The sequence below is a fragment of the Podarcis raffonei genome, chromosome 4 (assembly GCF_027172205.1).
Source record: "Podarcis raffonei isolate rPodRaf1 chromosome 4, rPodRaf1.pri, whole genome shotgun sequence".
Taxonomy (NCBI): Eukaryota; Metazoa; Chordata; class Lepidosauria; order Squamata; family Lacertidae; genus Podarcis; species Podarcis raffonei.
Genome location: NC_070605.1, coordinates 2,328,617 through 2,354,645, shown reverse-complemented (window position 1 = coordinate 2,354,645; position 26,029 = coordinate 2,328,617). Strand labels below are relative to the sequence as shown.

Genomic DNA, 26,029 nt, shown 5'->3' with positions numbered 1-26,029 from the left:
CAGACTGTTCCCTATTGAAGGAGAATTACATGAAGATGATGTGCAGATGGTACACAACACCAGTGCAGTTAGGGAAAATGTACAAAACTAGTTCAAACATATGTTGGAAGTGTAAGGAAAAGGAGGGAACATTTTATCATATGTGGTGGGATTGTAAGGTAATTAAAAAATTTTGGGAAATGATATACAATGAACTGAAGAAAATGTTCCATCTAACATTTGTTAAAAAACCCGAGGCATTTTTGTTGGGGATCGTAGGGAAAGACCTGCCAAAAAAGTTGAAAAACATCTTCATATATGTGACAACGGCCGCGAGAGTTCTGATAGCACAAGGATGGAAGACTGAAGAAATCCCAACTAAAGAATTATGGCAAGAAAAATTGATGAATTATGCAGAACTGGCAAAATTGACTCATAAGCTACGGGACAAGGATAACTGTGACTTTAAGGATGAATGGGAACCTTTCACAAAGTATTTGAAGACGCAACAAAGCGAACTGGATTCCTTGGCAGATTTTGAATAAACATCCACAATTATTATTTTTTTTACTGATAATAATTAGCTAAACAGTTGGAGGATCTATACAACTCTGTAACATGCAGAAAATAGCATTATTGGAGAAACCAAAGACTGGAACTGAGGGAAGTCGGGGGCTGGGGTGGGGGGCTGGGTTTTGTGGGGGGAGGGGGGGAGGAAAAATGGGGAGGGAATAAGGATATGTTTTTGGAAAATATGTTTTGTTATAACTTTGAATAAATAAAAAATAAAAAAAGAACCCTCAGATGATTTGGAAAACGAACAGAATGAGAGTAAAGGGAGAAAAACCACCTTCCTCCTTACCCAGTGGTCGCTCTCTGGTGTCCAACGGAGGCCTCTCTGCCTCACAGGAATCCAGGTCCATTTCTGCAAAGAGATCCTTTCCCTGAAAGAGAAACAAGGATTCCAAGCAGAGAATGACGAGAAGGATTATAAAATGAATGTCAGGGCCAAAAACTTGACGGGTGTTAGATATTATTCCATGGATGCCTTGCAGAAAAAGAATCGGCCAACAGCAGAACATTATGGGATGGTTTCTGTCCTGTTTGGAGCCCCTTGGGAGTATCCAGAGGAAAGTCTCTCTCACCTGCTTTCTCTCCTCTGCCTGACTCAGGAGGAAACCTTCGGCCAGGGCCACCGCCTGGGAACTGGTCTCTGCTCCACAGTCCCTCACCCAGCTCTCCATCTCCGGTGGAAGGACAGCCAGGAACTGCTCCAAGATCACCAGGTCCAGCATCTCAGCTTTCGTGTGCCTTTCTGGCTTCAGCCACTGGTGGCAAAGGTGGTAGAGTCGGCTGCAAACCTCTCGGGGTCCTTTGTCCTCCTGGCAGCAGAACTGCCTCCACTGCTGGCTCTGCACCTCTGAGCGGAGGGTGTCCTCCTCACCCAGGATCTTCTGCACAGAGTTTTCCCAGAATCCCCCACTGCTTCCAATTTGGATGGCATGGCCTCTTTCTGTTCCAGGCCCAGCTGAGTCTCGCTCATCCATCTGTGCTCTCAGGAAGCCTCTGAGAGATTGGAAGGAACCCTTTGGTCTTCTGCCAAGTTCTGTCTGTCTTAATGAGAAGCTCTAGCTAATCCTACAAAGAAAATACATTGTAGGTCAGAAGATGGAACAGGATTCTGAGCAAGCATGGACGAGTCTTGCCAGGGCTGTATGGCACCACAGCTCAAACCATGAGAGATCTTCTTTAAAAAGAGAAGGAGGAGAAAGCAGGAAGATTGTGATGCAAAATGTGGAGGCAACTGAAGGGGTTTCTGGGAGATGAATCAGCCTGGTTTCTCCTGCCTTGCAGTCAATGCATGAAGTCAGAACTGACTGACAAGGGAGTCATTTGTATCTTGTGAAAAATGGATTCTTGGCTCTAGTGGGGGTCCTCACTCGGGGTCCTGAGGAGTTGCTCCCCCCACCCCCACTCCCCTGCTTCTGTCTCCTTTTATTGCACTTGGAGTCTCTGCCCCTCTCAAGACAGACTCCTGGGGTGGGGTCCCTTTTTCTTTGCTCTGAGAGCCAGGTATGTTTCTGGCCAACCGCCTGAGGGCCAAGTGGACAGGGTCCAAAGACTTCTCCCTTGAATCTTAGGTGGGTAATTTATTATTAATATTCTTTTAACTCACACACACAGCCACTGATGCCAAGGTCCCTGGAGGCTCAGTGAGGAGCAGCGCCCATTTCCAGCAACAATCCCTTTGGGACAGAGAGGATGAGGTCCTGGGATGCCCTGCTCTGGGTGCGAGGGGATGGCTGCAGTGGCCTCCGTGGGGAGCTGCCCTGGGAGACACTGGGAAACTGGTCCCCAATGCAGCAGCCAGACTCTGGCCTGGGATCCCTCTCTTTATTCCTGGCCTTTCTCTCCCAACTTAACTTCCTTCCTTCCTGTGGAGTTTTTTTTTGGGGGGGGGCTAGTCCACCTCATTGTCCAGCTTTGGAAAACCATTTGCAGATGTTTCCTCTGTTGTGCAATGAGGCTGAGCGACGTCACACAGAGTTAAAGTCCCAGGGACCCCTTTGTTTAAAGAAGGGAGATTTCGTGGGAGTCAGGGACCCTCTGATCTGCAGGAAGGAGAGCGTGGCAGACCTGGCCCCTCCCTGGCAAGACCCTCTCCTCCCTGATTTGGGGTCCCCCCTGCAGGAGCAGATCAGGCCCCCCAGGCCCCCTCCCCTGCTGCAGCCCAGGGACCCCCACCAGATCCCAGAGAGAGAGGAGACTCACCAGATCCCAGGAAGGGGCAGCGAGGCAGCCCTTGCAGGAGAGACACCAAAGCGGGAAAGGACTGAGGAGGGAGGGGCATTGGCTCTGGAGGACCTGGCCCCCCCTTGCTTCCTGTCCTCTCTAGGAAGGCAGCTCTGTTCCGTTTAACCCTTGCCAAGCCGAATCCCCCCAGCTCAGACCTCTCTCGCCTTTCTGAACCTCAGCTCTTTATCATTTTTAATGGCTCTAAGGGGGCAGCTTCCCCCTGGCTCCGCCTATGGCAAGGGATGCTTTGGGAGGGGGGCCTTTGGCTGTTGGCTGGGCTCTGAGCATCTCCCTCGGTCCCTTTGGGGGGGACCTTGGCTCTTGGCTGGGCTCTGAGCATCTCCCTCGGTCCCTTTGGGGGGGGCCTGTGGCTCTTGGCTGGGCTCTGAGCATCTCCCTCGGTCCCTTTTGGGGGGACCTTGGCTCTTGGCTGGGCTCTGAGCATCTCCCTCGGTCCCTTTTGGGGGGGGCCTTTGCCCCTTGGCTGGGCTCTGAGCATCTCCCTCGGTCCCTTTTTTGGGGGGGCCTTTGGCTCTTGGCTGGGCTCTGAGCATCTCCCTCGGTCCCTTTTGGGGGGGCCTTTGGCTCTTGGCTGGGCTCTGAGCATCTCCCTCGGTCCCTTTTGGGGGGGGCCTTTGGCTCTTGGCTGGGCTCTGAGCATCTCCCTCGGTCCCTTTTGGGGGGGGCCTTTGGCTCTTGGCTGGGCTCTGAGCATCTCCCTCGGTCCCTTTTGGGGGGACCTTGGCTCTTGGCTGGGCTCTGAGCATCTCCCTCGGTCCCTTTGGGGGGGGCCTTTGGCTCTTGGCTGGGCTCTGAGCATCTCCCTCGGTCCCTTTGGGGGGGACCTTGGCTCTTGGCTGGGCTCTGAGCATCTCCCTCGGTCCCTTTGGGGGGGGCCTTTGGCTCTTGGCTGGGCTCTGAGCATCTCCCTCGGTCCCTTTGGGGGGGGCCTTTGGCTCTTGGCTGGGCTCTGAGCATCTCCCTCGGTCCCTTTGGGGGGGGCCTTTGGCTCTTGGCTGGGCTCTGAGCATCTCCCTCGGTCCCTTTGGGGGGGCCTTTGGCTCTTGGCTGGGCTCTGAGCATCTCCCTCGGTCCCTTTTTGGGGGGGGCCTTTGGCTCTTGGCTGGGCTCTGAGCATCTCCCTCGGTCCCTTTGGGGGGGGCCTTTGGCTCTTGACTGGGCTCTGAGCATCTCCCTTGGTCCCTTTGGGGGGGGGCTTGGCTCTTGGCTGGGCTCTGAGCATCTCCCTCGGTCCCTTTTGGGGGGACCTTGGCTCTTGGCTGGGCTCTGAGCATCTCCCTCGGTCCCTTTGGGGGGGGGCTTTGGCTGTTGGCTGGGCTCTGAGCATCTCCCTCGGTCCCTTTGGGGGGGGGCTTTGGCTCTTGGCTGGGCTCTGAGCATCTCCCTCGGTCCCTTTTGGGGGGGACCTTGGCTCTTGGCTGGGCTCTGAGCATCTCCCTCGGTCCCTTTTTGGGGGGGCCTTTGGCTCTTGGCTGGGCTCTGAGCATCTCCCTCGGTCCCTTTTTTGGGGGGCCTTTGGCTCTTGGCTGGGCTCTGAGCATCTCCCTCGGTCCCTTTTTTGGGGGGCCTTTGGCTCTTGGCTGGGCTCTGAGCATCTCCCTCGGTCCCTTTTGGGGGGGACCTTGGCTCTTGGCTGGGCTCTGAGCATCTCCCTCGGTCCCTTTTGGGGGGTCCTTGGCTCTTGGCTGGGCTCTGAGCATCTCCCTCGGTCCCTTTTGGGGGGACCTTGGCTCTTGGCTGGGCTCTGAGCATCTCCCTCGGTCCCATGGGGGGGGGGCTTGGCTCTTGGCTGGGCTCTGAGCATCTCCCTCGGTCCCTTTGGGGGGGCCTTTGGCTCTTGGCTGGGCTCTGAGCATCTCCCTCGGTCCCTTTGGGGGGGGCCTTTGGCTCTTGGCTGGGCTCTGAGCATCTCCCTCGGTCCCATGGGGGGGGGCTTGGCTCTTGGCTGGGCTCTGAGCATCTCCCTCGGTCCCTTTTGGGGGGGACCTTGGCTCTTGGCTGGGCTCTGAGCATCTCCCTCGGTCCCTTTGGGGGGGCCTTTGGCTCTTGGCTGGGCTCTGAGCATCTCCCTCGGTCCCTTTTGGGGGGGACCTTGGCTCTTGGCTGGGCTCTGAGCATCTCCCTCGGTCCCTTTTTTGGGGGGCCTTTGGCTCTTGGCTGGGCTCTGAGCATCTCCCTCGGTCCCTTTGGGGGGGCCTTTGGCTCTTGACTGGGCTCTGAGCATCTCCCTTGGTCCCTTTGGGGGGGGCTTGGCTCTTGGCTGGGCTCTGAGCATCTCCCTCGGTCCCTTTGGGGGGGGCCTTTGGCTCTTGGCTGGGCTCTGAGCATCTCCCTCGGTCCCTTTTTTTGGGGGGCCTTTGCCCCTTGGCTGGGCTCTGAGCATCTCCCTCGGTCCCTTTGGGGGGGGCCTTTGGCTCTTGACTGGGCTCTGAGCATCTCCCTCGGTCCCTTTTTTGGGGGGGCCTTTGGCTCTTGGCTGGGCTCTGAGCATCTCCCTCGGTCCCTTGGGGGGGGGGCCTTTGGCTCTTGGCTGGGCTCTGAGCATCTCCCTCGGTCCCTTTTTTGGGGGGCCTTTGGCTGTTGGCTGGGCTCTGAGCATCTCCCTCGGTCCCTTTGGGGGGGCCTTTGGCTCTTGGCTGGGCTCTGAGCATCTCCCTCGGTCCCTCGGGGGGGCCTTTGGCTCTTGGCTGGGCTCTGAGCATTTCCCTCGGTCCCTTTGGGGGGGCCTTTGGCTCTTGGCTGGGCTCTGAGCATCTCCCTCGGTCCCTTTGGGGGGGTCTTTGGCTCTTGGCTCAGCTCTGAGCATCTCCCTCGGTCCGTTTGGGGGGGGCCTTTGGCTCTTGGCTCAGCTCTGAGCATCTCCCTCGGTCCGTTTGGGGGGGGCCTTTGGCTCTTGGCTGGGCTCTGAGCATCTCCCTCGGTCCCTTTTTTGGGGGGGCCTTTGGCTCTTGGCTGGGCTCTGAGCATCTCCCTCGGTCCCTTTGGGGGGGGCCTTTGGCTCTTGGCTGGGCTCTGAGCATCTCCCTCGGTCCCTTTGGGGGGGACCTTGGCTCTTGGCTGGGCTCTGAGCATCTCCCTCGGTCCCTTGGGGGGGGCCTTTGGCTCTTGACTGGGCTCTGAGCATGTCCCTCGGGGGGGCCTTTGGCTCTTGGCTGGGCTCTGAGCATCTCCCTCGGTCCCTTGGGGGGGGCCTTTGGCTCTTGACTGGGCTCTGAGCATCTCCCTCGGTCCCTTTGGGGGGGGGCCTTTGGCTCTTGGCTGGGCTCTGAGCATCTCCCTCGGTCCTTTTTTGGGGGGGCCTTTGGCTCTTGGCTGGGCTCTGAGCATCTCCCTCGGTCCATTGGGGGGGCCTTTGGCTCTTGGCTGGGCTCTGAGCATCTCCCTCGGTCCCTCGGGGGGGGCCTTTGGCTCTTGGCTGGGCTCTGAGCATCTCCCTCGGTCCCTTTGGGGGGGCCTTTGGCTCTTGGCTGGGCTCTGAGCATCTCCCTCGGTCCCTTTTGGGGGGGCCTTTGGCTCTTGGCTGGGCTCTGAGCATCTCCCTCGGTCCCTTTTTTTGGGGGGCCTTTGCCCCTTGGCTGGGCTCTGAGCATCTCCCTCGGTCCCTTTGGGGGGGGGCCTTTGGCTCTTGACTGGGCTCTGAGCATCTCCCTCGGTCCCTTTTTTGGGGGGGCCTTTGGCTCTTGGCTGGGCTCTGAGCATCTCCCTCGGTCCCTTGGGGGGGGGCCTTTGGCTCTTGGCTGGGCTCTGAGCATCTCCCTCGGTCCTTTTTTTGGGGGGCCTTTGGCTCTTGGCTGGGCTCTGAGCATCTCCCTCGGTCCCTTTGGGGGGGGCCTTTGGCTCTTGGCTGGGCTCTGAGCATCTCCCTCGGTCCCTTTGGGGGGGGCCTTTGGCTCTTGGCTGGGCTCTGAGCATCTCCCTCGGTCCCTTTGGGGGGGGCCTTTGGCTCTTGGCTGGGCTCTGAGCATCTCCCTCGGTCCCTTTGGGGGGGCCTTTGGCTCTTGACTGGGCTCTGAGCATCTCCCTTGGTCCCTTTGGGGGGGGGCTTGGCTCTTGGCTGGGCTCTGAGCATCTCCCTCGGTCCCTTTGGGGGGGGCCTTTGGCTCTTGGCTGGGCTCTGAGCATCTCCCTCGGTCCCTTTGGGGGGGGGCTTTGGCTGTTGGCTGGGCTCTGAGCATCTCCCTCGGTCCCTTTGGGGGGGACCTTGGCTCTTGGCTGGGCTCTGAGCATCTCCCTCGGTCCCTTTGGGGGGGGCCTGTGGCTCTTGGCTGGGCTCTGAGCATCTCCCTCGGTCCCTTTTGGGGGGACCTTGGCTCTTGGCTGGGCTCTGAGCATCTCCCTCGGTCCCTTTGGGGGGGGGCTTTGGCTGTTGGCTGGGCTCTGAGCATCTCCCTCGGTCCCTTTGGGGGGGGGCTTTGGCTCTTGGCTGGGCTCTGAGCATCTCCCTCGGTCCCTTTTGGGGGGGACCTTGGCTCTTGGCTGGGCTCTGAGCATCTCCCTCGGTCCCTTTTTGGGGGGGCCTTTGGCTCTTGGCTGGGCTCTGAGCATCTCCCTCGGTCCCTTTTTTGGGGGGCCTTTGGCTCTTGGCTGGGCTCTGAGCATCTCCCTCGGTCCCTTTTTTGGGGGGCCTTTGGCTCTTGGCTGGGCTCTGAGCATCTCCCTCGGTCCCTTTTGGGGGGGACCTTGGCTCTTGGCTGGGCTCTGAGCATCTCCCTCGGTCCCTTTTGGGGGGTCCTTGGCTCTTGGCTGGGCTCTGAGCATCTCCCTCGGTCCCTTTTGGGGGGACCTTGGCTCTTGGCTGGGCTCTGAGCATCTCCCTCGGTCCCATGGGGGGGGGGCTTGGCTCTTGGCTGGGCTCTGAGCATCTCCCTCGGTCCCTTTGGGGGGGCCTTTGGCTCTTGACTGGGCTCTGAGCATCTCCCTTGGTCCCTTTGGGGGGGGCTTGGCTCTTGGCTGGGCTCTGAGCATCTCCCTCGGTCCCTTTGGGGGGGGCCTTTGGCTCTTGGCTGGGCTCTGAGCATCTCCCTCGGTCCCTTTTTTTGGGGGGCCTTTGCCCCTTGGCTGGGCTCTGAGCATCTCCCTCGGTCCCTTTGGGGGGGGCCTTTGGCTCTTGACTGGGCTCTGAGCATCTCCCTCGGTCCCTTTTTTGGGGGGGCCTTTGGCTCTTGGCTGGGCTCTGAGCATCTCCCTCGGTCCCTTGGGGGGGGGGCCTTTGGCTCTTGGCTGGGCTCTGAGCATCTCCCTCGGTCCCTTTTTTGGGGGGCCTTTGGCTGTTGGCTGGGCTCTGAGCATCTCCCTCGGTCCCTTTGGGGGGGCCTTTGGCTCTTGGCTGGGCTCTGAGCATCTCCCTCGGTCCCTCGGGGGGGCCTTTGGCTCTTGGCTGGGCTCTGAGCATTTCCCTCGGTCCCTTTGGGGGGGCCTTTGGCTCTTGGCTGGGCTCTGAGCATCTCCCTCGGTCCCTTTGGGGGGGTCTTTGGCTCTTGGCTCAGCTCTGAGCATCTCCCTCGGTCCGTTTGGGGGGGGCCTTTGGCTCTTGGCTCAGCTCTGAGCATCTCCCTCGGTCCGTTTGGGGGGGGCCTTTGGCTCTTGGCTGGGCTCTGAGCATCTCCCTCGGTCCCTTTTTTGGGGGGGCCTTTGGCTCTTGGCTGGGCTCTGAGCATCTCCCTCGGTCCCTTTGGGGGGGGCCTTTGGCTCTTGGCTGGGCTCTGAGCATCTCCCTCGGTCCCTTTGGGGGGGACCTTGGCTCTTGGCTGGGCTCTGAGCATCTCCCTCGGTCCCTTGGGGGGGGCCTTTGGCTCTTGACTGGGCTCTGAGCATGTCCCTCGGGGGGGCCTTTGGCTCTTGGCTGGGCTCTGAGCATCTCCCTCGGTCCCTTGGGGGGGGCCTTTGGCTCTTGACTGGGCTCTGAGCATCTCCCTCGGTCCCTTTGGGGGGGGGCCTTTGGCTCTTGGCTGGGCTCTGAGCATCTCCCTCGGTCCTTTTTTGGGGGGGCCTTTGGCTCTTGGCTGGGCTCTGAGCATCTCCCTCGGTCCATTGGGGGGGCCTTTGGCTCTTGGCTGGGCTCTGAGCATCTCCCTCGGTCCCTCGGGGGGGGCCTTTGGCTCTTGGCTGGGCTCTGAGCATCTCCCTCGGTCCCTTTGGGGGGGCCTTTGGCTCTTGGCTGGGCTCTGAGCATCTCCCTCGGTCCCTTTTGGGGGGGCCTTTGGCTCTTGGCTGGGCTCTGAGCATCTCCCTCGGTCCCTTTTTTTGGGGGGCCTTTGCCCCTTGGCTGGGCTCTGAGCATCTCCCTCGGTCCCTTTGGGGGGGGGCCTTTGGCTCTTGACTGGGCTCTGAGCATCTCCCTCGGTCCCTTTTTTGGGGGGGCCTTTGGCTCTTGGCTGGGCTCTGAGCATCTCCCTCGGTCCCTTGGGGGGGGGCCTTTGGCTCTTGGCTGGGCTCTGAGCATCTCCCTCGGTCCTTTTTTTGGGGGGCCTTTGGCTCTTGGCTGGGCTCTGAGCATCTCCCTCGGTCCCTTTGGGGGGGGCCTTTGGCTCTTGGCTGGGCTCTGAGCATCTCCCTCGGTCCCTTTGGGGGGGGCCTTTGGCTCTTGGCTGGGCTCTGAGCATCTCCCTCGGTCCCTTTGGGGGGGGCCTTTGGCTCTTGGCTGGGCTCTGAGCATCTCCCTCGGTCCCTTTGGGGGGGCCTTTGGCTCTTGACTGGGCTCTGAGCATCTCCCTTGGTCCCTTTGGGGGGGGGCTTGGCTCTTGGCTGGGCTCTGAGCATCTCCCTCGGTCCCTTTGGGGGGGGCCTTTGGCTCTTGGCTGGGCTCTGAGCATCTCCCTCGGTCCCTTTGGGGGGGGGCTTTGGCTGTTGGCTGGGCTCTGAGCATCTCCCTCGGTCCCTTTGGGGGGGACCTTGGCTCTTGGCTGGGCTCTGAGCATCTCCCTCGGTCCCTTTGGGGGGGGCCTGTGGCTCTTGGCTGGGCTCTGAGCATCTCCCTCGGTCCCTTTTGGGGGGACCTTGGCTCTTGGCTGGGCTCTGAGCATCTCCCTCGGTCCCTTTGGGGGGGGGCTTTGGCTGTTGGCTGGGCTCTGAGCATCTCCCTCGGTCCCTTTGGGGGGGGGCTTTGGCTCTTGGCTGGGCTCTGAGCATCTCCCTCGGTCCCTTTTGGGGGGGACCTTGGCTCTTGGCTGGGCTCTGAGCATCTCCCTCGGTCCCTTTTTGGGGGGGCCTTTGGCTCTTGGCTGGGCTCTGAGCATCTCCCTCGGTCCCTTTTTTGGGGGGCCTTTGGCTCTTGGCTGGGCTCTGAGCATCTCCCTCGGTCCCTTTTTTGGGGGGCCTTTGGCTCTTGGCTGGGCTCTGAGCATCTCCCTCGGTCCCTTTTGGGGGGGACCTTGGCTCTTGGCTGGGCTCTGAGCATCTCCCTCGGTCCCTTTTGGGGGGACCTTGGCTCTTGGCTGGGCTCTGAGCATCTCCCTCGGTCCCATGGGGGGGGGGCTTGGCTCTTGGCTGGGCTCTGAGCATCTCCCTCGGTCCCTTTGGGGGGGGCCTTTGGCTCTTGGCTGGGCTCTGAGCATCTCCCTCGGTCCCTTTGGGGGGGGCCTTTGGCTCTTGGCTGGGCTCTGAGCATCTCCCTCGGTCCCATGGGGGGGGGGCTTGGCTCTTGGCTGGGCTCTGAGCATCTCCCTCGGTCCCTTTGGGGGGGCCTTTGGCTCTTGACTGGGCTCTGAGCATCTCCCTTGGTCCCTTTGGGGGGAGGCTTGGCTCTTGGCTGGGCTCTGAGCATCTCCCTCGGTCCCTTTGGGGGGGGCCTTTGGCTCTTGGCTGGGCTCTGAGCATCTCCCTCGGTCCCTTTTTTTGGGGGGCCTTTGCCCCTTGGCTGGGCTCTGAGCATCTCCCTCGGTCCCTTTGGGGGGGGCCTTTGGCTCTTGACTGGGCTCTGAGCATCTCCCTCGGTCCCTTTTTTGGGGGGGCCTTTGGCTCTTGGCTGGGCTCTGAGCATCTCCCTCGGTCCCTTGGGGGGGGGCCTTTGGCTCTTGGCTGGGCTCTGAGCATCTCCCTCGGTCCCTTTTTTGGGGGGCCTTTGGCTCTTGGCTGGGCTCTGAGCATCTCCCTCGGTCCCTTGGGGGGGCCTTTGGCTCTTGGCTGGGCTCTGAGCATCTCCCTCGGTCCCTCGGGGGGGCCTTTGGCTCTTGGCTGGGCTCTGAGCATTTCCCTCGGTCCCTTTGGGGGGGCCTTTGGCTCTTGGCTGGGCTCTGAGCATCTCCCTCGGTCCCTTTTTTGGGGGGGCCTTTGGCTCTTGGCTGGGCTCTGAGCATCTCCCTCGGTCCCTTGGGGGGGGGGCCTTTGGCTCTTGGCTGGGCTCTGAGCATCTCCCTCGGTCCCTTTGGGGGGGACCTTGGCTCTTGGCTGGGCTCTGAGCATCTCCCTCGGTCCCTTGGGGGGGGCCTTTGGCTCTTGACTGGGCTCTGAGCATGTCCCTCGGGGGGGCCTTTGGCTCTTGGCTGGGCTCTGAGCATCTCCCTCGGTCCCTTGGGGGGGGCCTTTGGCTCTTGACTGGGCTCTGAGCATCTCCCTCGGTCCCTTTGGGGGGGGGCCTTTGGCTCTTGGCTGGGCTCTGAGCATCTCCCTCGGTCCTTTTTTTGGGGGGCCTTTGGCTCTTGGCTGGGCTCTGAGCATCTCCCTCCGTCCATTGGGGGGGCCTTTGGCTCTTGGCTGGGCTCTGAGCATCTCCCTCGGTCCCTCGGGGGGGCCTTTGGCTCTTGGCTGGGCTCTGAGCATCTCCCTCGGTCCCTTTGGGGGGGGCCTTTGGCTCTTGGCTGGGCTCTGAGCATCTCCCTCGGTCCCTTTTTTGGGGGGGCCTTTGCCCCTTGGCTGGGCTCTGAGCATCTCCCTCGGTCCCTTTGGGGGGGGCCTTTGGCTCTTGACTGGGCTCTGAGCATCTCCCTCGGTCCCTTTTTGGGGGGGGCCTTTGGCTCTTGGCTGGGCTCTGAGCATCTCCCTCGGTCCCTTGGGGGGGGGCCTTTGGCTCTTGGCTGGGCTCTGAGCATCTCCCTCGGTCCTTTTTTTGGGGGGCCTTTGGCTCTTGGCTGGGCTCTGAGCATCTCCCTCGGTCCATTGGGGGGGCCTTTGGCTCTTGGCTGGGCTCTGAGCATCTCCCTCGGTCCCTTTTTGGGGGGGCCTTTGGCTCTTGGCTGGGCTCTGAGCATCTCCCTCGGTCCCTTTTTTGGGGGGCCTTTGGCTCTTGGCTGGGCTCTGAGCATCTCCCTCGGTCCCTTTTTTGGGGGGCCTTTGGCTCTTGGCTGGGCTCTGAGCATCTCCCTCGGTCCCTTTTGGGGGGGACCTTGGCTCTTGGCTGGGCTCTGAGCATCTCCCTCGGTCCCTTTTGGGGGGTCCTTGGCTCTTGGCTGGGCTCTGAGCATCTCCCTCGGTCCCTTTTGGGGGGACCTTGGCTCTTGGCTGGGCTCTGAGCATCTCCCTCGGTCCCATGGGGGGGGGGCTTGGCTCTTGGCTGGGCTCTGAGCATCTCCCTCGGTCCCTTTGGGGGGGCCTTTGGCTCTTGGCTGGGCTCTGAGCATCTCCCTCGGTCCCTTTGGGGGGGGCCTTTGGCTCTTGGCTGGGCTCTGAGCATCTCCCTCGGTCCCATGGAGGGGGGCTTGGCTCTTGGCTGGGCTCTGAGCATCTCCCTCGGTCCCTTTGGGGGGGCCTTTGGCTCTTGACTGGGCTCTGAGCATCTCCCTTGGTCCCTTTGGGGGGGGGGGCTTGGCTCTTGGCTGGGCTCTGAGCATCTCCCTCGGTCCCTTTGGGGGGGGCCTTTGGCTCTTGACTGGGCTCTGAGCATCTCCCTCGGTCCCTTTTTTGGGGGGGCCTTTGGCTCTTGGCTGGGCTCTGAGCATCTCCCTCGGTCCCTTGGGGGGGGGCCTTTGGCTCTTGGCTGGGCTCTGAGCATCTCCCTCGGTCCCTTTTTTGGGGGGCCTTTGGCTCTTGGCTGGGCTCTGAGCATCTCCCTCGGTCCCTTTTTTGGGGGGGCCTTTGGCTCTTGGCTGGGCTCTGAGCATCTCCCTCGGTCCCTCGGGGGGGCCTTTGGCTCTTGGCTGGGCTCTGAGCATTTCCCTCGGTCCCTTTGGGGGGGCCTTTGGCTCTTGGCTGGGCTCTGAGCATCTCCCTCGGTCCCTTTTTTGGGGGGGCCTTTGGCTCTTGGCTGGGCTCTGAGCATCTCCCTCGGTCCCTTTGGGGGGGGGCCTTTGGCTCTTGGCTGGGCTCTGAGCATCTCCCTCGGTCCCTTTGGGGGGGACCTTGGCTCTTGGCTGGGCTCTGAGCATCTCCCTCGGTCCCTTGGGGGGGGCCTTTGGCTCTTGACTGGGCTCTGAGCATGTCCCTCGGGGGGGCCTTTGGCTCTTGGCTGGGCTCTGAGCATCTCCCTCGGTCCCTTGGGGGGGGCCTTTGGCTCTTGACTGGGCTCTGAGCATCTCCCTCGGTCCCTTGGGGGGGGGGCCTTTGGCTCTTGGCTGGGCTCTGAGCATCTCCCTCGGTCCTTTTTTGGGGGGGCCTTTGGCTCTTGGCTGGGCTCTGAGCATCTCCCTCGGTCCATTGGGGGGGCCTTTGGCTCTTGGCTGGGCTCTGAGCATTTCCCTCGGTCCCTCGGGGGGGCCTTTGGCTCTTGGCTGGGCTCTGAGCATCTCCCTCGGTCCCTTTGGGGGGGCCTTTGGCTCTTGGCTGGGCTCTGAGCATCTCCCTCGGTCCCTTTGGGGGGGGCCTTTGGCTCTTGGCTGGGCTCTGAGCATCTCCCTCGGTCCCTTTTTTTGGGGGGCCTTTGGCTCTTGGCTGGGCTCTGAGCATCTCCCTCGGTCCATTGGGGGGGCCTTTGGCTCTTGGCTGGGCTCTGAGCATCTCCCTCGGTCCCTCGGGGGGGCCTTTGGCTCTTGGCTGGGCTCTGAGCATTTCCCTCGGTCCCTTTGGGGGGGCCTTTGGCTCTTGGCTGGGCTCTGAGCATCTCCCTCGGTCCCTTTGGGGGGGTCTTTGGCTCTTGGCTCAGCTCTGAGCATCTCCCTCGGTCCGTTTGGGGGGGCCTTTGGCTCTTGGCTGGATTCTGAGCATCTCCCTTGGTCCCTTTTTGGGGGGGCCTTGGCTCTTGGCTGGGCTCTGAGCATCTCCCTCGGTCCCTTTGGGGGGGCCTTGGCTCTTGGCTGGGCTCTGAGCATCTCCCTCGGTCCCTTGGGGGGGCCCTTTGGCTCTTGGCTGGGCTCTGAGCATCTCCCTCGGTCCGTTTGGGGGGGGCCTTTGGCTCTTGGGTGGGCTCTGAGCATCTCCCTCGGTCCCTTTTTTGGGGGGGCCTTTGGCTCTTGGCTGGGCTCTGAGCATCTCCCTCGGTCCCTTTGGGGGGGGGCCTTTGGCTCTTGGCTGGGCTCTGAGCATCTCCCTCGGTCCCTTTGGGGGGGACCTTGGCTCTTGGCTGGGCTCTGAGCATCTCCCTCGGTCCCTTTTGGGGGGGGGCCTTTGGCTCTTGGCAGGGCTCTGAGCATCTCCCTCAGTCCCTTGGCCAGGAAGCGGAGGAGCAGCGCAGCCCAGGCTGGAGTGCAGCGGGCGAGACACTGCTGGTCTGGCTTGGGAGAGGGAGCCCTGCTGCAGCCAGAGGAAGGCCGGAGCCCCGCCCGAGAGAAGCCGGCCTGGGAGAGCTGTTCTCAGGGAGGCCGGGGTGGGGGGGAGGAGAGTGCTGTGTTGGAGCTTCCGGGGCGTGTGAAGCATCCGGTTCCTGGGTCTCCCTCTCCTGAGGGCAACAATCTGGCCCTGAGACACACAAGTTCTTCCTTTGGTTACATTCACTGTGTGGTTGCCTCATTTCAGAGGGCGTTTCTTTCATTTGTGTCATATTTTACACCATTATTTCAGCTTTGAGGTCGTACATGATCCCGTTAGTCTTTGTCAGTATTTTCATCCCTCCCATTGCAAAGATCATGCTTGTTTTACTTTCTGTCTCAGAGAAAAGAGGGGCGGAAACCACTCTTCCAGACTTCCGTCTCTAGCACTCTGCTGTTTTTCTTTGATCTGCCTAGAGACTAGGTGGCAGTATGAGAGACCTGACTCTCATGTGCATGTTTGTTATGTTGTTTTGTTTTGTTTAACCAGTAGTAATAAAATAAGGTATGGAACAAAATAAGGTATGCAACAGCATCTTAAAAAGTAGAACACCTAAGGAGCACCGAATCCTTGGTCTCCCACAGGGCTGGTCATATCATTATTAGGCAGAGACAGCATCTTAAAAAGCAGAGACATCACCTTGCCAACAAAGGTCCGTATAATAAAAGCTATGGTTTTCCCAGTAGTGATGTATGGAAGTGAAAGCTGGACCATAAAGAAGGCTGATCGCTGAAGAATTGATGCTTTTGAATTCTGGTGCTGGAGGAGACTCTTGAGAGTCCCATGGACTGCAAGAAGATCAAACCTCTCCATTCTGAAGAAAATCAGCCCTGAGTCACCTGCCTGACAACAAGTGCTGGAAATGTAAAGAAGCTGAGGGAACATTCTTTCACCTTTGGTGGACGTGCCCAAGGGTTAAGGCTTACTGGGAAACGATATATAATGAACTGAAGAAGGTATTTAAATTTACCTTTCCTAAGAAACCAGAGGCCTTCCTTTTGGGCATAGTTGGCCAACGGGTGCCAAAGAAAGATAGAACATTTTTTATGTATGCAACAACAGCAGCAAGAATACTTCTTGCCAAGTATTGGAAGACACAAGATCTACCCACCGTGGAGGAATGGCAGACGCAAGTGATTGACTACATGGAGATGGCTGAAATGACTGGCAGAATCCGTGATCAGGGAGAAGAACTGATCGAACAGGACTGGAAAAAGTTTAAGGACTATTTACAAAAATACTGCAAAATGTTTGAGTGTTAATATGATGTGGGAAGTGAAGGTAACAGGGTTTGTGTGATTTGGTTAAATGTGAATGAAAAGAAGAATGTTAAAAAGGACAAGGGGTTATGAACAGAACATTATTATGTTATAGTATATAAGATGAGGTATGGGCTAAAACAATGAAAAATTGGGACATAATAATTAGAAGAATATAAAATTAAGCATGGATTAAATAAGGTTTTGAACTTGCTGAATTTGATTGGAATAAAGAGGAACACAAAAAAGGGGGATGTGAGGAGGTCAAGACAGAGGGGTATGGAACTTTATAAATCTAAGAAAGTGGATTTTTCTTTTTTCTTTTTTTTCTTTCTATTTTTCCTTTTTTGTTATATCTGTTTTTTATGTGAACTTCATTTATGGTAATGATATATTTGAAATGATGAATTTTTTGATTTGTAAAACCTTAATAAACATTTATCTAAAAAAAAAAAGAAAATCCGCCCTGAGTGCTCACTGGAAGAACAAATCCTGAAGCTGAGGCTCCAATACTTTGGCCACCTCATGAGAAGAGAAGACTCCCTGGAAAAGACCCTGATGTTGGGAAAGATGGAGGGCACAAGGAGAAGGGGATGACAGAGGACGAGATGGTGGGACAGTGTTCTCGAAGCTACCAGCATGAGTTTGACCAAACTGCGGGAGGCCGTGGAAGACAGGAGTGCCTGGCATGCTCTAGTCCATGGGGTCACAAAGAGGCGGACATGACTAAACGACTAAACAACAACAACATGCAACAAAACCTCTATTGTTTCGCTTCCATTACTCTGCTGCATTTGAGGTGCTCATAATAGCAAATGTGAGTCCACTGCACCAGGACATGTTCCAGAGGAATGCTGTGCTCTGCTGCTCCTGTGTTCCTGTGATCAAAGGGTCAGAGAAGGTGCTCCTGACACTCAGCCCATGCAGGAGCTGAAGACGTGGGCTTTAAAGGGTGTACGGACAGTCTGTTGGCAAACACTTTATTAATAGGAGGTTACAGGACTGTGACAGGGCACCCCCCCCCACAGGATCCTTTTACATCAGCAGGAAGCAAGGAAGCTCCTCCTAGAATTCAGGAGTGGAGAGATAGGAGGGGATCCCAGGGTCATCTAGTCCAACCCCAGCAATGCAGGAATCTCAGCTAAAGCATCCATGGCAGATGGCCGTCCGATCTCTTCTTAGAAACCTCCAAGGAAGGAGAGTCCACCACCTCCCAAGGGAGACCTTTCCCTGCCAAAGAGCTCTTAGATGACCCTCAAGGCAGCGGGTCCTGAATTCTAGCCCTGCTGAAACCATTGCACTGGCTACCAAGGAGGAACCAAGCAAAGTTCAAAATAAATAAATTCTATTCTCATCATAAATGGATAATACTTTATTGTGCATGCTTTTATTTTTTTAACCTGAAACTGTTCTTAACTAGAGGTGTGCTTTCACTAATGGGGCCTCTTGCTGCCACTGCGCCGCTGGCATACAATTTCCGTTCTTGTACTGGGGCAAAGTTCTCAACTCAAGGTAACTCTTCCAGGTTAGCGGAGTTTGTAACCTGAAGTATTTGTAACCTGAGGCGGTTGTAAGTAGAGACTGTATACAAAGTGTATCATTTCCCCTTCCAGAAATGCTTAATTGCTAATTCAAGGGACACTGAAGTCCTTGCAGAGATGACAGGACAGCTTTTCAGATTAGTTAGCTGGGAGTGAGACCGTTGGCAGAGTGGCATTGGGCCTGCTAAGATGCCAGCTACTACAGGAAATGCTTTACTGAGAGTTTTTAGGAATGCAATACCATTTTCATATATATATTTTTTGAAGATTCATTTTTAAGTAATGGCCGTGTGTGAGCAAAAACTCCAGATCTGCCAAGCTTTCAGGAGCAGGACTAAGGGGTGAAATGAAGCCTCCCAGATCCCCAAAGGTTGATGGAAAGGGTCTATCTCCCTTCTTCCTTCCCATTAACAGTTATTTCTACCTATGAAATGGGAAGAAAGCAGCTGCTCATGCTAAGCGCAGGGCTTGTTGGGTTGGAGATTAATGAGCTGACTGTGGTGTGATTTGTCAGCAATAAATATGATTTGTTCTTATCTGTAAGTGAAGCCACATTTGAAACAATACAGAAGCAGTCAAAGGGAATTTCCTAGGAAGTCTTTTATTCAGTCTCACCTGCAATCATATGTGCTGAACACACAGAAACACATAGATAATGTGAAATTACAGTCTCCAAATAACAGAAAACCCATATAAACAGATTATTGGAATAGTACACATGATTTCTCTACCTCCTTTTTAAAAGAAAAAAAATTGCTTTTATTTATTTTCATGGTCCAAAAGATAATTTTAAAGAAAGCGATGGTTACAACAGTAAACAACAAATAACTTGTCCTGATTAAATTGTAGACTTTCATCCTGCCATGTGTTAAAGTTTCATTTGATTATTCTAAAAAAGATCACACCACCTTTTCCCATGAGTGATGGGTGGATTCCTGCAACAGACGTCACAATTTATGTATTCAATAAACTTTGGCCACGTGTTATAAAAGGAATATGGATTGTGTTCCCCCACCTTCTTCATTTCCCCTGGCAAACAAAATTTAAGATACTTAAATGGTGGTGCCAAGAATCGAACATAGTATTCTAGATGGGGCCTGACCAAGGCAGAATAAAGTGGTCTGATTCTGCCTTCTGCAACATTAGCCTCCGCTCCCGGTTTGGTGTTAATAGTAATAATAATAATTTATTTATTATTTATACCCCGCCCATCTGACTGGGTTTCCCCAGCCACTCTGGGCGGCTTCCAACAAAATATTAAAATACAATAGTCCATCAAATATTAAAAGCTTCCCTAAACAGGGCTGCCTTCAGATGTCTTTTAAATTCTGGTAGTTGTTTATTTCCTTGACATCTGACAGGAGGGTGTTCCACAGAGTGGGCGCCACCACCGAGAAGGCATTCTACCTGGTTCCCTGTAACCTCACTTCTTGCAGAGAGGGAACTGCCAGAAAGCCCTCGGCGCTGGATCTCCATGTCCTGGCTGAACGATGGGGGTGGAGACGCTCCTCCAGATATACTGGACCGAGGCCGTTTAGGGCTTTAAAGGTCAGCAACAACACTTTGAATTGTGCTTGAAAACGTACTGGGAACCAATGTAGGTCTTTCAGGACCAGTGTTATATGGTCTCAGCGGCTGATCCCAGTCACCAGTCTAGCTGCCGCATTCTGGATTAGTTGCAGTTTCCAGGTCACCTTCAAAGGTAGCTCCACACAGAGTGCATTGCAGTAGTCCAAGCAAGAGATATCTAGAGCATGCACCACTTTGGTGAGACTGTCTGGGGGTAGGTAGGGTCTCAGACTGTGTACCAGATGGAGCTGGTAGACAGCTGCCTTGGACACAGAATTGACCTGCGCCTCCATGGACAGCTGTGAGTCCAAAATGACTCCCAGGCTGCGCACCTGGTCTTTAGGGGCAGTTAACCTATTCAGAACCAGGGAGTCCTCCACACCCACCCACCTACTGTCCCCCTAAAACAGTACTTCTGTCTTGTCAGGATTCAACCTCAATCTGTTAGCCGCCATCCATCCTCCAACTGCCTCCAAACACTCACACAGGACTTTCACCGCCTTCACTGGTTCTGATTTAAACAAGAGGTAGAGCTGGGTATCATCATACTGATGAACACCTAGCCCAAACCCCCTGATGATCTCTCCCAGAGGCTTCATATAGATGTTAAAAAGCATGGGGGAGAGGACTGGACCTTGAGGAACCCTACAAGTGAGAACCCAGGGGTCTGAACACTCATCCCCCAACACCACTTTCTGGACACGGCCCAGGAGGAAGGACAGTAACTACTGTATAACAGTTCCCCCAGCTCCCAGCCCCTCTTGACCAGGGGTCAGCAAACTTTTTAAGCAGGGGGCCGGTCCACTGTCCCTCAGACCTTGTGGGGGGGCTGGACTATATTTGGGGGGGAATGAACAAATTCCAATGCCCCACAAATAACCCAGAGATGCATTTTAAATAAAAGGACACATTCTACTCATGTAAAAACATGCTGATTCCTGGGCTGTCCACGAGCTGGATTTAGAAAGGGATTGGGCTGGATCTGGCCCCCGGGCCTTAGTTTGCCTACCCATGCTCTAGACCAGGGATGTCCAACACGTTGATTGCGATCTACTGGTTGATGCCTGCAACGTTTTGGTAGATCATGGTTGATCACTGGCCCCCTTCTGGCCCTGCCCTCTCTCCTTGCACCGGCCTCTATTGTTGCAGAAGGGAAGCTGGAGTTTAGAAACCGAGGCCGTTATCTGGCCAGCAATTGTAAGGTTTGTGGTGCCTGCATCTGTTCCTCCCTCCTTAAAAAAAAGGTCAACAACCTAGAGCTGAATCCCTAAAAGACAGGGCATTTCCCCTCCCCCAAAAAGAAAAAAGCTCAACAACTCTTTGACCTCAATTCCTAAAAAATGGGGGTAGATCACTGACGGAAACCAGCCATCACAAATGGTGCACAGCATAGAAAAAAGACACAGTGAGGCAGCAGTATTTTCAGGATGGAGAAGCAGCTCCTTCGACTTCTCTCCTGTCCGGTAATTTTTATTAACCTTTGTCTCTCTCAACCTGCATGGCCGTCTGCCAATGTCTCACATTACATCGTCCGGTCATGGCTTTTACTACACCCATCACCATATAAGGTAATTACTGCCCAGAGGGAACAGAACTCCATATAAGGTCATACACTCTATACACTGCAAGGCACAGACATGCCGGTCACCGAGGTCAGGAGGCACCACACGGCAATACAAGCCTCTGCCATGGCTTTATGACTCCCACATGCCCTCTTTCTTTATTTTATTAATCAGAGTCATATATTTCATTACCAATACGGTTATACCGAGCACAATAGGCAACCCTTGTGAGGCCGGAAGCAGGCCGCTGGCGGGAGAACCATGCAGTACATACAGAGATTAAAGAAGGAATACATTGTATACAGCAACACAAAATAATGCAAATAACTACTTAAGGATCACTAAAATCAATAAATGTCGAAGCCAACTTACATCCGGAAGCCAAGAATATAACCATGACCATGGATCAATGGAAGGGGGGGGCGAGCGGATTGTGGGCTACCATGGTTTTCATATGGTCGATCGTTGCAGATATGCTGACATTATTATCAGGAATAAACATACAACAATGAGAATGAACAAGTGCACATACCCCTTCTTTTGAGGCCAAAATGACATCCAAAACATAACGATTTTGTAAGACCACCTCTCTCATTTCAGATACCTCCTGGTTGAGATTCTTCAATGCTTTTATGGTATCATTGAATAATCCTGTCCAATTTGCTAACCGATGGAGGTCCCTATAGTTCATTGCTGCGCCCACTGAGGGCAGCAAGGCCCGAGAAATCTGGGTACCGGTATATTGATTTATGGGTGAATTAACCTCCCGACGATTTCGTAGTCTAAGAGAAGATGGTAACTTATCAACCTTATACAACAACGGAACCACGATACCCAAGGTACATGTGCCTGTGAGGTTTCGAGGAATGGCTTTGTATGCTTTTTCGCCACAAAGCAACCATAACTCTCTTTGGAGTAAATAGCTGATATTACTACTCTGTTGGGACCAATTAAAGGCTGCAGTAAATAAAGAACTGATATGAAATTGCTCATCAGTGGCATTTGCTAAGCCAGGGATAGAAGAATTCAGACTCCAAGCTGCATGGTAGGCTTCTTTTCTAGTTTTTAGCCATGCACTGGTGTCACTCCTATAGCACTGAGATTGGTCACTGTATGTTCCTGCAAGAGAACAAGAGCTATTAAAAGTGAAATTCAATGTATATTGACAGTTGGGATATATGCCCCATGATTCTTTTCCCTGTTCAATTTGAAAACAAATGGGGGCAGGCTCATGGAGGGTCAATTGTACTGGAGGCCAAAAAGATTGCTTAGGGGATATAACATTTGTAAATTGAAAAGATCCATTAACAGGCACACCATGAAGCATTAAGCCTGAATGACGGGCAAAAGGGGGCATGTGCATACACAACCAACATTTAGAAGCATGCAATAAACTGGCAAACATAATCATATCTTGTACAAAAATATTATCCCTCCAAATCTTATGATAATTTTCTCCCCTAAAAGTCTTATTCAACAACGCTGTTCTTCTAGTTCGAGAGTGGCTGAGCCGTGGATACTGCCAGCCAGAGTAGGATTTTGATGACAGCGGCTTGCCAGCTGATAAGGTGAAATATGGTGGTTTCAACTGGACTGGGTCGTCTGCTTCTCTTCCTTGTATAACGGTGCAGCAAAGGATGGTGAGGCAGATGGTGAGGAAGGCGCTTCCGCAGTTGAAAGGACTCGCCATGGCCGTACGCATCGAGCTGGAACCCACAAAGGCTTGTCCTCAACGTCCACTGCCGCGTACCCTCGTCCCCACGTGATCAGCGGAACAGGTCCATGCCACGTGGGATCAGTCAAGCGTCGGTACACCACCAAGGGGCGGGGGAGTGCCCTTCCTTCCTAAAATGCAATTCAGCGGGGGTATGGGTCCTATTATGTGGATATAAAAGATGGTTAAGTACAAAAAGCACCTGGTGGACTGCCGAAGGGATATCTGCTGTTGGTATGCTTCGGCCGCCAAGCTGCTTAATCAATAGTGCTTTGAACGTCAGGTGCGCTCTTTCCACTATAGCTTGCCCTGTGGAGTTAAAGGGTATACCATGAGTTAATTTCACATTCCACAACATACAAAATTCCGAAAATGTTTTAGAAATATATGCTGGACCATTATCAGTTTTGATATGCGCAGGTTTACCCATGACTGAGAAACAGCGAATAGTGTGCTGGATGACATGCCGAGCTGTTTCCCCCCTCATGGGTGTAGCCCATATGAATCCAGAGTGGGTGTCCACCGTGAGGTGAACCTTGGAGAGTGGAGCCAACACAGGTGTGTGTGACATCCATCTGCCAACACGCCAATGCAGACGTGCCCCTAGGATTGACAGCATCAAAAGGAATGGCCAGCGGCAATTTAGAACAAGAAGCACATTGGGAAACAATATCCCTTGCTTGGGCCAAAGGAATAGAAAACTGCTTTGCCAATGCTTTTGCAGGGAGGTGAAAGGTGTTACGACATAGTACAGGATCAGAAAAGAGAGAAAAGGCAGAAATGTCCCTCAACGCTGCATCTGCTCTTGCATTGCCCTCTGCTAAATACCCTGGGTGTGATGTGTGGGAGCGAAGATGTGCAACATAATAAGGGAACTCTCTGTGCTGAAGTAAGGCCTGCAGGGCAAGAAACAAAGAAAACAAGTCAGAATCCAAGGAAGGAGTTATATAAGATATTGGTAAAACAGTAAAAATGCGATATACATACTGAGTATCCACAATAAGATTGAAAGGTTGAGTAGAAAAGGATTGAAAGGCAAGAATCACAGCCGCTAGCTCAGCTCACTGAGCAGAAGACTGTGGAGGGGTAAATAAACATTTCCATTTTCCTCCCTCCTCCCATGTCACCCCCCCCCACTTTTTGTTCCATCCATGAAGAGGGTCAATGCAGAGGGAAGAGGTGTAAGAGACAAGGGGGTGGCCAAAACATAGGTGACCTGTGTCAGAAATGTCAAACGGTCATCCTTCGGAGGGTTAAAAATGATGACACCTATAAAATCAGCCAAGGCGATTTGCACGGCAGCATTAGTTATGAATAAGTGCTGCTGTTCAGTCTGTGAGAAAGGCAAATAAATTGATGCAACATCAAAACCGCTCAAGGCCATGGCATGAGAACGTCCTTTAATGACAATGTCTGATGTGGATTCAATTACTGAATAAATGTTTTTTGGTGGGGTATTTGGTAAATGTAGCCATTCTATAATGCAGATAGTCTTCCTCTTGTCCGTTTGAGCATATAAAATTCCTGTTGGCAACAATGGTGTAGCAAACACTGCCAAATGCAGCTTGTGTGCAGAGGCTTCTGTGATCCTGTCCATGAGAGTAGATCGCAGGTGCTGATTAATGGTTTGTAATGCAGTGATCATTGCCGAAGTGACCTGGATTACATCTGCTGGATCCTTGTGTCCCGCGAGCGCCGAAAACAATGGTGATAATGTGCTGGTTTTTATTTAGCGCCGCCGCCAGCAGATGAGCCTTGTGGGTGGCTGTACCTACAGACTGACAAATGCGAAGCATGGCTGCTGTGTCTGTCGTAGGATTGTGTATTATTGGTCGCAATGCAACTTTACAATCCTCATTCGCATTTTCAAAGGCCAATTGTTTGATAATTATTTGTTTGGCTTCAGGATTATCAACCTGGCGACTCACTGCTGTAATCAGCCTGTCCATAAAGGAAGAATATGATTCTCTTGCCTCTTGCCTGATTGAACCCCATCTAGACTGAATACTGGTGGGTTCTGGAATTTTTCTCATTGCTTGTCCCTCAATAAGATTTGCAGCAGTGTGGCTTGCACTGAAGCCTGAACAAAGGGACCACGCCCCATCATGGCATCTATGACATCTGCGAGGGTAACGTTAGGGTTATTCCCTCTGATTTGTTGCCATTCATGGGCAAACAGTACGCCCGCTGATGGAGGTAACACTGTATGGGCCAGAAGCTTTATGTCATCTGGAACCAAAAGCTGGGGTAATGTGGCTTCCAAAAGCACCTGCGTATATGGGGCTTGAAGTCCATTGGTCTTCACTGACTGCTGCAACTCTTTCAAAATCTTAAAGTCAAAAGGTTGATGTTGGGCTTGGGTGCCTGCCGGAGCGCCAGCAAGGGGCACTATAACGGGAAATGCCACAGTATCCTGAGATAAGGAACAGGCAAGAACTGCACGTTGAAAGGGAGTAGCTGGTTCTGTCGGTGAGGGAGCAGGATCATTGCCAACCAGACCATGATATTTTTGCAGGATTGGATCCTCTGGCGAGGAACTATAGTCCGGAGGCTTGGGGTCTGGTGGTGCTGGCAAAGCGAGTGCCGGAACAGACGGCATCACGGCAGGCTGGATTAAAGCCGGAGGTGATGTTGGCAATACTGCCATGGATATATTTTTTGGTGATAAAGAGCCCATGGCGTAACGAACCTTGCACCATGCATTCAGAACACGAACGCCGATGCTAGGAAAATGTGCTCCAATTTTGTCCCAGTGTTTTAATTCCCAAGTTCCATCCTGGGGATACCAGAGGCAATGTTCATCGATGGCCAGAATAAGCTGTATCAAATCACCCTCAGGAACTTCCAATTTGTTGGAGGAGAGGAGAAATTTTAAGTCTTTTAAAAATTTCTGTTGGGGAATAGACAAAGAGCTGCCCATTTTTCTGAAATCAAGATAAAAGGGATCGACTCACCGGGGATCCGAAGATGATAAGCGCTTGTAACCCTTGCCGGGCGTGGTGAGTCGATGGTGCCGTTGCGTGGATCGAAAAGCCTCACACGGTTTTCTTTAAGTCAGCCTCACACTGTTTTCTTTTAGTCGAGCCTCGCACGTATTCTTTTAGTCAGCCTCACACGGGGCACCACTTGACGGAAACCAGCCATCACAAATGGTGCACAGCATAGAAAAAAGACACAGTGAGGCAGCAGTATTTTCAGGATGGAGGAGCAGCTCCTTCGACTTCTCTCCTGTCCGGTAATTTTTATTATCCTTTGTCTCTCTCAACCTGCATGGCCGTCTGCCAATGTCTCACGTTACATCGTCCGGTCATGGCTTTTACTACACCCATCACCATATAAGGTAATTACTGCCCAGAGGGAACACAACTCCATATAAGGTCAATACATTCAATACATTGCAAGGCACAGACATGCCGGTCACCGAGGTCAGCAGGCACCACACGGCAATACAAGCCTCTGCCATGGCTTTATGACTCCCACAGATCACTGCCAGATTTTAATTTTGCAAGTATATCCCAGTCTCTCGGGAGTTGGCCACCTCTGCTCCAGATGGTCCAGAAGGATGTTATGGGCAATGGTATCAAAAGCCACTGAGAGATCCAACAGAACTAGGAAACTGCTCTCACCTTTGTCCCTAGCCCGCCGGAGATCATCAACCAGCGCAACCAAGGCAGTTTCAAGTCCCATATTGAGGCCTGAATCCTGTCTGGAAGGGATCCAAATGGTCTGCATCCTCCAGGCGTGCCTGGAGTTGTTCGGCAACCACTTGCTCAATCACCTTGCCCAAGAATGGAAGATTTGAGGCTGGGCGATAGGTCTAAAGATGTTTTTTAAAGAAACGGTTTAATAACCATCTTTTTCCGTGGGTCTGGGCAGGCCGCCTCACAGAGAGAAGCATTCACCACCCCACAAAGTCCATCACCCAGCCCTTCCCGGCTTGCTTTTATTAGCCAAGATGGACAGCAGGTCCCATCC

The 26,029-nt window shown here is 54.3% G+C and overlaps 1 protein-coding gene and 1 pseudogene across 1 annotated transcript in view; both read right to left on the bottom strand.

The window, feature by feature from the left end:
- Window positions 1-19,288, bottom strand: part of LOC128412297 (zinc finger protein 345-like) — a 31,155-nt pseudogene extending 11,867 nt beyond the window's left edge.
- The window catches only part of LOC128412303 (zinc finger and SCAN domain-containing protein 31-like), a 275,497-nt gene that overhangs the window by 173,872 nt on the left and 75,596 nt on the right, over window positions 1-26,029 (bottom strand). The gene's annotated exons all lie outside the window — the stretch shown is intronic.